The sequence below is a fragment of the Acomys minous genome (genome assembly GCF_964271855.1).
Source record: "Acomys minous genome assembly, chromosome: 16".
Classification (NCBI taxonomy): Eukaryota; Metazoa; Chordata; class Mammalia; order Rodentia; family Muridae; genus Acomys; species Acomys minous.
Genome location: NC_140498.1, coordinates 10891169 through 10900616, shown reverse-complemented (window position 1 = coordinate 10900616; position 9448 = coordinate 10891169). Strand labels below are relative to the sequence as shown.

Below are 9448 nucleotides of genomic sequence, written 5' to 3'. Positions count from 1 at the left end.
CTCTGCTTCCCCATCAGGAGCTGGCTGGGACCTGCAGGCATCTCTAGGCCTTGGGTTAATGTCTCTGGACCGATGGAGACAGAGGCCAGCACGCACGCCACCACAGATAGACCTATACTAGAGCCGCACTTACAGGACACCCCTTAGTGGAGGCCAGGGCAGGCGGCCTCTGTTAATCATCAGCACACCCCCCCCCCCCCACCTCACCCACCCCCTCGCCCCAGTACTGTGCTGCAGATCCTGCCTCAAAGCTTCCCTGTTGACCACTGACTTCTAGAATTACCCAGGAGACAAACCTCTGGGTCTGGCTATGATGGAATTTCTAAATTAGGCTAACTGAGGTGGGAAGACCCCCACTCTAAGTGTGAGGGAAGGAGGGAGGCGGGAGGGGGAGGGGCCACCATACTGTGCGCTGCTTCCTGGACTGAATGAAAAGGAGAAAGCAAGAGGACGCAGCAGCGTCCATCCATCTCCCCCTGCCTCTTGCCTGGGGATGCACTGTGGCTGGCTGCCTCAAGTTCTGGCCACCGTGCGTTCCCGTCACGGTAGGCTGTGCCCTCAAACTGAGCCAAAGGCTAAACCTTCCTCTCTTCAATTGCTATTGTCAGGCATTTTGTCACAGTAAGAAGAAAAAATAGCTGGGCTGGAGAGATGGCTCAGAGGTTAAGAGCACTGCCTGCTCTTCCAAAGGTCCTGAGTTCAATTCCCAGCAACCACATGGTGGCTCACAACCATCTACAGTGAAATCTGGTGCCCTCTTCTGGCCAGCATGCCTACATGCAGGCAGAACACTGTATACATAATAAGTGTTGAAGAAGAAGAAGAAGAAGAAGAAGAAGAAGAAGAAGAAGAAGAAGAAGAAGAAGAAGAAGAAGAAGAAGAAAAATAGCTAACACCTTTCAGGTGGCCCGTAAAGCCCCCTAGAAGCCGGCCCCGCTACCACGCTGCTCCTGATTCAGTGCTTTTTTTTTTTCCCCTCCCAAGACAGGGTCTCTGTGTTGCCTTGGCTGACCTAGACTCATTTTGTAGACCAGGCTGGCCTCGAACTCACAGAGATCCACCAGCCTCTGCTTCCCGAGTGCTGGGATTAAAGGCGTGCACTAGCATGCCCGGCTGATTCAGTGCTTTTATTTCCGTAGACTCGAGCATGCTTTCCCCTGAGACGCTCTGCTCAGAGATCACCTCCCCAGAAAATCTGCCCACCCGTGTGGCCCGCTTCATTTCCTTCATGGTTATCCATCAGCATTCTTGTCCCTTCTCTGCCTCTGGGACTGGACCAGGAGGGTCTGGTTGCGCAGAGCTTAGTTGAGTGTATGTGTAAGAACTGGAAGGTGGGGTGGGTGAAGCCAGGCCCGGCCTGCCTGGCAAGCTGCTCACTCACACACCCAGGAGGAGCTGCTTCTGGGCTTCAGGCTGGGTCAGGAGAAGCCTTCTGCCCGCCTGGCTGTGTGGCTGCCAGCCACTCTGCCGTCCGGTTGTGAAACCCTCCCGGGCTGCCAGCAGCTTCCCTCATTTCTATCTCAAGTGCGTTTCCGGTTTTGTTTAGGTTAGTTTTATTTTGTAGGGAGCAGGATTCAAGTGGCCCCATCTCCCAGCAGCAAGGTAAGAGTGGCTGCCCAGGACTCTCCCCAGCCACTCTCACACCCACGGAAACTTGAGTGTCTGCTTTACCTCTCCCCCCAAACCCCTGCCAGGGAGGTCACTCTATTTAGACAAGCTTTCCAGAGGGTCCTCATCTGCCTGCTGGCCATGTTCTGCTTCTTCTTGAAGCCTAGGACATGAGGGCCATGGGCACACTCTGGCATGTGAGGGCGTGTTTATATACTAGCTGCCATACATCCAGTAGAGTCCCCTGTGTCCCCACTCCCTGCGCAGCAGGCAGTAGGGCTCTCCAGAAGCTCACAGAGGCTCACACAGGTTCCGGCCACTCAGAGAGAGCAGAACCAAGGACAACCCAGATGTCCTCTCTACCCAAGCTCCCATGCCACCACAACTGGGCTACCTACCAAGGCAGGTTTAACAAGCCACAGTGCAGTACAGTGGGAGCCATGGACTGCTCTGTGTCTTTAGAGTACCAACACTTTGGAGGACTTGATTTTGGGAGGTAGTGGTAGCTACTATCTCTGGTTGGGGATGGAGCAGTTGCTCTGTGCATGCATTTTCCAAACCTTCCTTCCATGGTGCTCTACTGCCCACGGCACCCAATGAAAATGAAATCTCTATAGCAGGGAAGTCTGTGTTCTCTGTGGGGCTTGGCACGTGGGAGTTGTTATCTGAGCACCTACTGTGCAGCAGGCAGCATTCTAGACCAGGAGAGCCAAGCAGGGCTTGGAGCCCCCAGCCTGCTCCCAGCCAGCTCAGCTAGGATCTCAGATGCTACAGTTGCACCTTTCTTGTTGTCACTCCCCAGGGAGAGACATCTGGTTCCGTTCAATTAATTAATGGGGATCATTACGACTAATGAAGCTCAGTTACAATTCAGTCATTCCATTTGATTAATTGAATTACTTAAATTGAATTTAAACATTCCCAGGTGGGAGGGCACTTACTGAGGACATGGAGTTGAAGGAGAGATGGCACTGGTCCCTGTGAGCTACACACAGAGTAGACTTGACTTCCAAGGAAAGGTTTGGAGCTGGAGGCATGTGACAGGATTGCTTTGTGCTATGTCCCCAGCTCAGTCAGGTGACACCATTTGCCTTCAGAGCTCTATTCTGTGTCCCTTCCTTTCCATCCCCAGTGCAGACAGCCCTTAAGTCCCACTCCGACCTTGAAGATGTCCTAGCATCTCTCTGGGAGTCCACTTCCTCTGCTCCAAACCAACTTCCCCTCCAAACGTTGACCCTGCAGGCCATGGTAGCTTCCAGCAACACCCTGCAGAGTGCAAACACACTTAGCTAAGGGCAGCTGACTGGATGCTCCACTCCTGTGCACCCTTCCTCCAGTCACACTCAGACCCCAGTTCACCATCTTATTATCCATAGCTGCTGCTAACTGAAGTCTTCCGCATGGAGCCAGGCTTGTCCTTGAGCCTTACTCTGGGTGTCTGTCCTGGAATGGAAAGTGCCACAGGCTGCTGGGCTAAGTAAGCCAGGCCTTCAGCAGCATGGGAGCAAAGACAGAAGCGTGACTAGGTCCCCACATGCTGCTGGGTGCTGTCAGCCTTGGGAAACCTCACTGAGTTGCCACGCCTCTCAGGGCTCAGGTTTGCTGGCAGAGGGGCCTTGTGCAGCTTGCCTTGAAGGTGGCCGCAGACAGGGTAGGTGCCTTCGCAGGACACAGGCCAAGAGTCACTTGCACGTCACTCCCTCCGTTACCTCTCATCTAACCTTCCTGTCAGGAGTAGCCTTCAGGGTTTCTGGATAGAGAGTGTCTGCCCAGGTTTCCGGAGCTCAGGCATCTGTGCTTAGACCTGAAGCCATCAGGACAATAGGTATGAGTCTGGTCCTTTCTGTTCTAGTGGGAAATAGGACATTGCCTGCCCAGGACCACACACAGGGCTCCTTCCCTAAGCAGGGGTTTGGGTGTTGGGCAGCCAGCCTACCCAGTACGGATTCACCTGACTCTTTTTCCCTTCCCATGGCTCTACTGTCCCCTTACAGGAGCAGCTACCCGCAACAGGTCCTGAGGTGCCAGCCCTTCCTTTTCCTTAGAGCCCGTGTCTCTTGAAGATGCACTGCTCACCTTCCCAGCCACTCTTGCCCACAGCTGTCTCTGGGCCAGTGCTGCTTGTAAATCAGGTCAGCTAGGAACTGGTGTTTCTCAGAAGCGTGCACAGGCAGTGAGAGGGATCTCAGTGACCCTGTCCTGTGCTGTCCCTTTCCGTTTTCAGAGCTGCAAGAGCTCCGTTCATCACAAGGATGACTGCGCTGGTCATGTTCCTTTTGCCAGCTTCTGTGTCCAGATGCTCTATTTCCTTTTATTTCAGGATTCACAGCAGCCGAACCCTCTCAGTGTCCTAATGTAGTGGGGAGACCAGGTGAGACAGTACCTCTGAGGGCTGCGGTAGAACAGCTGCTGGGGCCATGAGCTACACACCAGCTCCTGATGTCTTTCCCCCTGGGGTTTCCTCACAGCTCACCCCACTCTGTAGCTTTCTTTCACCCTTTTCCTTCCCATGCAGCCCCCTCCCCCCACCCCCCATGCTAGCCGACTTGAGGAAAGTCTCTGCGGTTCTGTGATTCTGTGCTGGGACATACTGCTAGCACAGGCTACCCGGCAACTGAACCATGGGCCTCATGGTGTCCTCTCACCCATGGATGGCGTGAGGATGGATGGAAATTTCGGCTGAGGGTTCCAGGGCAATGTTTGCCTTTTGGGGGGGGGGGCGAAGGTGAGCAGGAATTACAGAAGACCCAATGTGAGGCCCAATTTCTGGGTTCCTTGTGTGTGGCACCCTGTTGAGACCTTGTTTCTGGCATCCCACTCCTAATCCCAAACCCTAATCTCAGACCAGCTTTAAAGGGGTGTGGGATAGGCCAGAGAGATGGCTCAGCGGTTAAGAGTACTGCCTGCTCTTCCAGAGGTCCTGAGTTCAATTCCTGGCAACCACATGGTGGCTCACAACCATCTGTAATGTGATCTGATGCCCTCTTCTGGCAAAACAAGTGTATGTGCAAATAGAGCACTCATATACAATACATAAATAAAATCTTTCTTTAAAAAAAAAAAGTGTGTGTGTGTGAGATGGACCCTTGGCTCACAACAGGATGAGCCCCAAGGTCCTTTAGGGTCTAGCTTCAGCAGGATGGAGTTGCTCATTCCAACTGCCCTGACTCCTTCATCGGTTCCCACTGGGATATGGGCCTGAGTGAAGTTCTTTTGTGCCTTGCCTCCCCGTTTCTGTTTCCCCTTTGGGGTATCACGAGCTTGGACTGGAGGGAGTGAAGCTAAGTCAGGGCAGGTGGGAACAATGCAGGATCTTGGTCAGTGGTGAGTGCTTGAGAAACAGCCTTCTTGGGAAACAGCTTCAGTAAGGCAGCTCATTTAATGGGGGAGGGGGGCTATTTAAACCTTTGGGGAGTGGATAGAGGAGTTAGGGTGAGTGTACATTGGCTGGGGCCAGGGCTAAGGTGCTGGGAATGCCTTATTTGCGAGAAGAGGAATTCCAGGTGCTTGCTGGACATGACCTTTTAAGGAGAGACGGAGTTTAACCTGTAACTTGGCTTCCGGGCTGTGTGACAACCTCGAGGGGGGCAGGGAGGGGGGCTGGGTGTAGGGTTAAGTGCACTGGGACAACACAGGCCCAGGAAGAGCTGAAGCAGTCCTACTCCAGCGGAGGGTCTCAAGATGAGATTTTGGGGTTTGGACATGCCTCAACCTTATTCTTGCTCCCCCAGTTCCACAGCTGCCCAGCCCCACAATGCCTGAAGGATCTTTTGAGGCTCAGCTTCTGAAGAGCCTAGTCTAAGATAACCTGTGGGGCCTGGGCACCATGGTGGGTCAGCAGAGCCAGAAAACTGGGTGTGGTTTAGGCTTGGCTGCCTATTGGAAAACAAAGCAAATCCCTTATGAGCAGCCTTATAAACAAAAGGCTCTTTATCTATACCGACAGGTGGTGGATCAGTGGTTTGTGGCAAAATGGGGCTTGTACAGGGCCATGGCCTAGATCCCTTCTATTGGGCTGCTCTGCCTTTCCTTGAGTGTCTGGTCCCTGAATCCACACAGCCCATGTGATTGCACGACCAAGTGTGAGGCTGGGTGGGAGAGAAAGGAATCAGAGCTCCCTTGTTGGGGGGATGACCTAATGAATTTTGATGCAAATCACTGCTTGCTGTCTCTGTGACCCTCCTTTTGATGAATAAAAAGCCATCCCCACCTGGGCAGGGCAGAGGGGATAAAGGTATGGCTAAGGTTCACAGGCTTAGAGAGAGAGAGAGAGAGAGAGAGAGAGAGAGAGAGAGAGAGAGAGAGAGAGAGAAAGAGAGGGGAATCCTGGGAAGAAGAAGAGAAAGATCTGGAAGGGAGAAGAGGCCACCATGGGTTAGCCGGAAGAGAAGCATGTGGCAGGCGTGGATAGAGATTCGGCCCAGATGAAGAACATGAGCAAGTATTTGGGATTATGGATGGGAGGTAGCTTGATAGAAGTTATTAGAGGCAGATGGCATGGGATGTAGTTTAGAGGATTGATATCTGCCCTGCTCCAGGTTAACTAAGGATATTTTAAAATATAACAAGTGTCAGTGTCTTAATTGATAGCTAGCCGGGCCTACTGATAATACAGATAATTAAAAACAATACTCCCTTCTCCTAGAAGTGGGACATACCAGGAGCTCACAGCCCCTTGGTTATCTTTTAGTCATGTGGTTAAGGGGGGGGGTCATCTGCTGGCTATACTCCCAAGGCTTTGTGGCCACAAGAGAGGGACCCAGAAATAAGAGACACCTTTCCATATCTCCCAGAGGGAAGATACAAGGATGTCACTTTAAAGCAGGAAGATCCCCCCCCTGCTCCCCCCCCCCCCCCCGCCTCATTGAGAGAATATCTTTCCACAAGGATACATGCTGAGGGCAGCCATGTAGGAAGTGTCTCCTCCCAAGGGGCCATTCTGGGAGGTGTCTGGTGTCTCATGTCCCAGTCAAGGGAAAACTTGGAGAATCCCTGGAGTTCAGCGGTCAGCCAGTCTAGCCAATTTTCAGGGGGATGTTTAGCACATAGTGGCTTTTGGGGAGAGGGGAGCAGGAGAGAAGGCTGCAAGGAGCACGCCAGCTTGAGGAGGCAGTGTGGCTGACATAGAACCCTGAAGGGCAGCAGAGGTTAGGGACTCTACGAGCCTTCCTTCTGTGTGGATGTGTGCGACTATGTATACAGGGTAGAGGCTGGAGGCCAACTCCGAGTGTCTCCTCTATTGCTCTCCACTTTATTTTTTGAGGCAGGGTCCCTCACTGAAACTGGAACGCACCGATTGACTGGCTGACTGATGAGCTCCAGGAATCTTCCAGCTTTGCCTTGTCAGGACACATGCTGCCATGCCTGGCTTTTTACATGGGTGTTGAGGATCCAAATTCCACAAGCAGTTTATCAATGAAACCATCTGAGAATGGAGGCCCAGCGAGCGTGCCTTAGTTTCCCTTACTGGATCTGAACCGCTAATGCTATCCAGTGAGGCTGGGATCAGCCTCCACTCACGCTTCTGGGGTTGACAGAACCAGTCATGTGGGGCTCACAGTCATGGCTCCTCGTCTCACATGAATTTTATTCACTAATTAATCATTGTCTCAAGTGTCGCCTCATCATCTCATCGTCATACCCGTGCTGGATGTGTCCTCTGCCTCCAGGTTCCCCAGCATGCATGTCCCCCGCAATTAGCCTTGTTGACTTTTCAGAGTCTGTACAGTTCTTTGGGAATGTGTCTTAGAAAGGGTGTGTGTGAGCAGAGTTACATCTGCCTATGTGTGCGGGGGCGCAGTTTGTGAAAGCACAGGGCTTCAGGGCCTGGTTGAGCCAATTCTGCCAGCTTCCTGCAGGGTCAGAGAAGCTTGTGCCCTGTTGGAAAAGTGCTTTTGTTTTTGTTTTGTTTTGTTTTGTTTTTTTTTTTTTAAGGACAACAGAACATATTAAGGAACCTGAAAAGAAAAGGTCCCCGTGTAACAATTTGTACAAAAAAATTTACATACAAATTTTCGTTCTGGAAGAGTCCAACATAGCCAACACCAGAGAGAGAGGTATAGAACGAACCTTTCGGCACCCATCAGTCCTGGCTCTGTTGCCCTTACCCACTTCTCCTTAAATTATCTAGAAATACATGCCATTCATCTCTGACATGGATTTATTTGTTTTTCAAGACAGGTTCTCTCTGTGTAGCCTTGGCTATCCTAGACTCACTTTGTAGACCAGGGTGGCCTCAAACTCACAGAGATCCACCTGCCTCTGCCTCCTGAGTGCTGGGATTAAAAGCATGTGCCACCACGCTGGTGTGGAACTCACTTTGTAGACCAGGCTGGCCTCGAACTCACAGAGATCCACTTGCCTCTGCCTCTCCAAGTGCTAACATTATAGGCATGCACCACTGTGTCTGGCTACGCATGGATAATTTAATCTCCAACTATTCCAGTGTGTTTCTGGAAGATTAGGGCTTTTAAAATGACAATAGCAATATTTAGTATTCATTCGTTTAACAACAATCCCTCACTATTGGCAAATACCTAGTTTCTGTTTAAATTTCTAATTGTCTCATAAGTGTCAAAATTAGTAAAAGAAGTGAAACAAGGGCCCTAATGTGTCTCACAGTGCAGCTGCCTGGCACATCTGCTCAGCATTTTCTAGACGTGTCTCCAAGCATTCTTCCTTAGAATTTATCCGTTGAAGAAACTAGGTTATTAGGTTCCCAGTGTTCGATGGGGATCGTGAGCAGAGTCTACAGAGTGACTGGATTCAGAGCCAGGTGTGGTGCCACATGCCTGTGATTGCTGTGCCTAGGAGACAGATGGAGGAAGATCAGGAGTTCAAGGTCATCCTCAGCTATATAGCTAGTTTGAGGCCAGCCTGGCATACGTAAGACTGCTTTAAAAAACAAAGCCATAGCCAGGCATGGTGGCGCACGCTTTTAATCCCAGCACTCAGGAGGCAGAGGCAGGCGGATCGCTGTGAGTTCGAGGCCAGCCTGGTCTACAAAGCGAGTCCAGAACAGCCAAGGCTACACAGAGAAACCCTGTCTCAAAAAACCAAAACCAAAACCAAAACCAAAAAACCCAAAACAAACAAACAAAATAAAAACAAAAACCCAAAAAAAAAAACCAAACCAAAACAAAAAAACAAACAAAAACAAAAAACAAAAAAACCCAGCTATGATTCTTTTTTTTCCGGGGGGAGGGTGTTGGTTTTGACATTTTTATTGGAGAACTGGGAAGGGGCCTCTTCCATCAGCAGGAACATTCACAGGTCCTTCAGCCATTCCAGGCTTGGTCGCTGAGGGTCCTGGGGGTGGCTGGGCACATCGGGCAGATTCCCATGTCTCACACAGGCACTGGGTAGCTGTAGGGTGTGGCCTGGTTGATTATTTCTGCATTCTCAGTATAGGGGCTGATATTGGGCATAATTACAGCAAGGCCCCAGACAGAGAAGGACACCACCAGCAGTGGCTTCTTTGCCCAGGTATCTTGAGGAAGGCGGAGATTCTCCCGGCCATCTTGGGCTTGGTTTTTCGAGACAGGGTTTCTCTATGTAGCCCTGACTGTCCTGGACTCGCTTTGTAGACCAAGCTGGCCTTGAACTCACAGCAATCCACCTGCCTCTGCCTCCTGAGTCCAGGATTAAAGGTGTGCGCCACCACGCCCGGCTCCCACCTGGTGGTTCTACCAGTGAGAGCCTCAAGGTTCTCCAGTCCTGCCTGCTGCACAGCTCCTGACCCCGCCTCCCACTGTGCTCAGCTGTTCGTGATCTATTCCACATCCCTCACTCCACCTGGCAGAGCCTCCAGGGATCTGTGCTGTCTTCTCTTCTACGTGGT

General features: G+C 51.5%; 1 pseudogene across 1 annotated transcript; it reads right to left on the bottom strand.

The window, feature by feature from the left end:
- Positions 1-8874: 8874 nt before the first annotated feature.
- LOC311585959 (NADH dehydrogenase [ubiquinone] 1 alpha subcomplex subunit 3-like) lies at positions 8875-9127 on the bottom strand (annotated as a pseudogene). Its single transcript has one exon. The product of its transcript is annotated as an NADH dehydrogenase [ubiquinone] 1 alpha subcomplex subunit 3-like (transcript).
- Between the last annotated feature and the right edge of the window lie 321 nt (positions 9128-9448).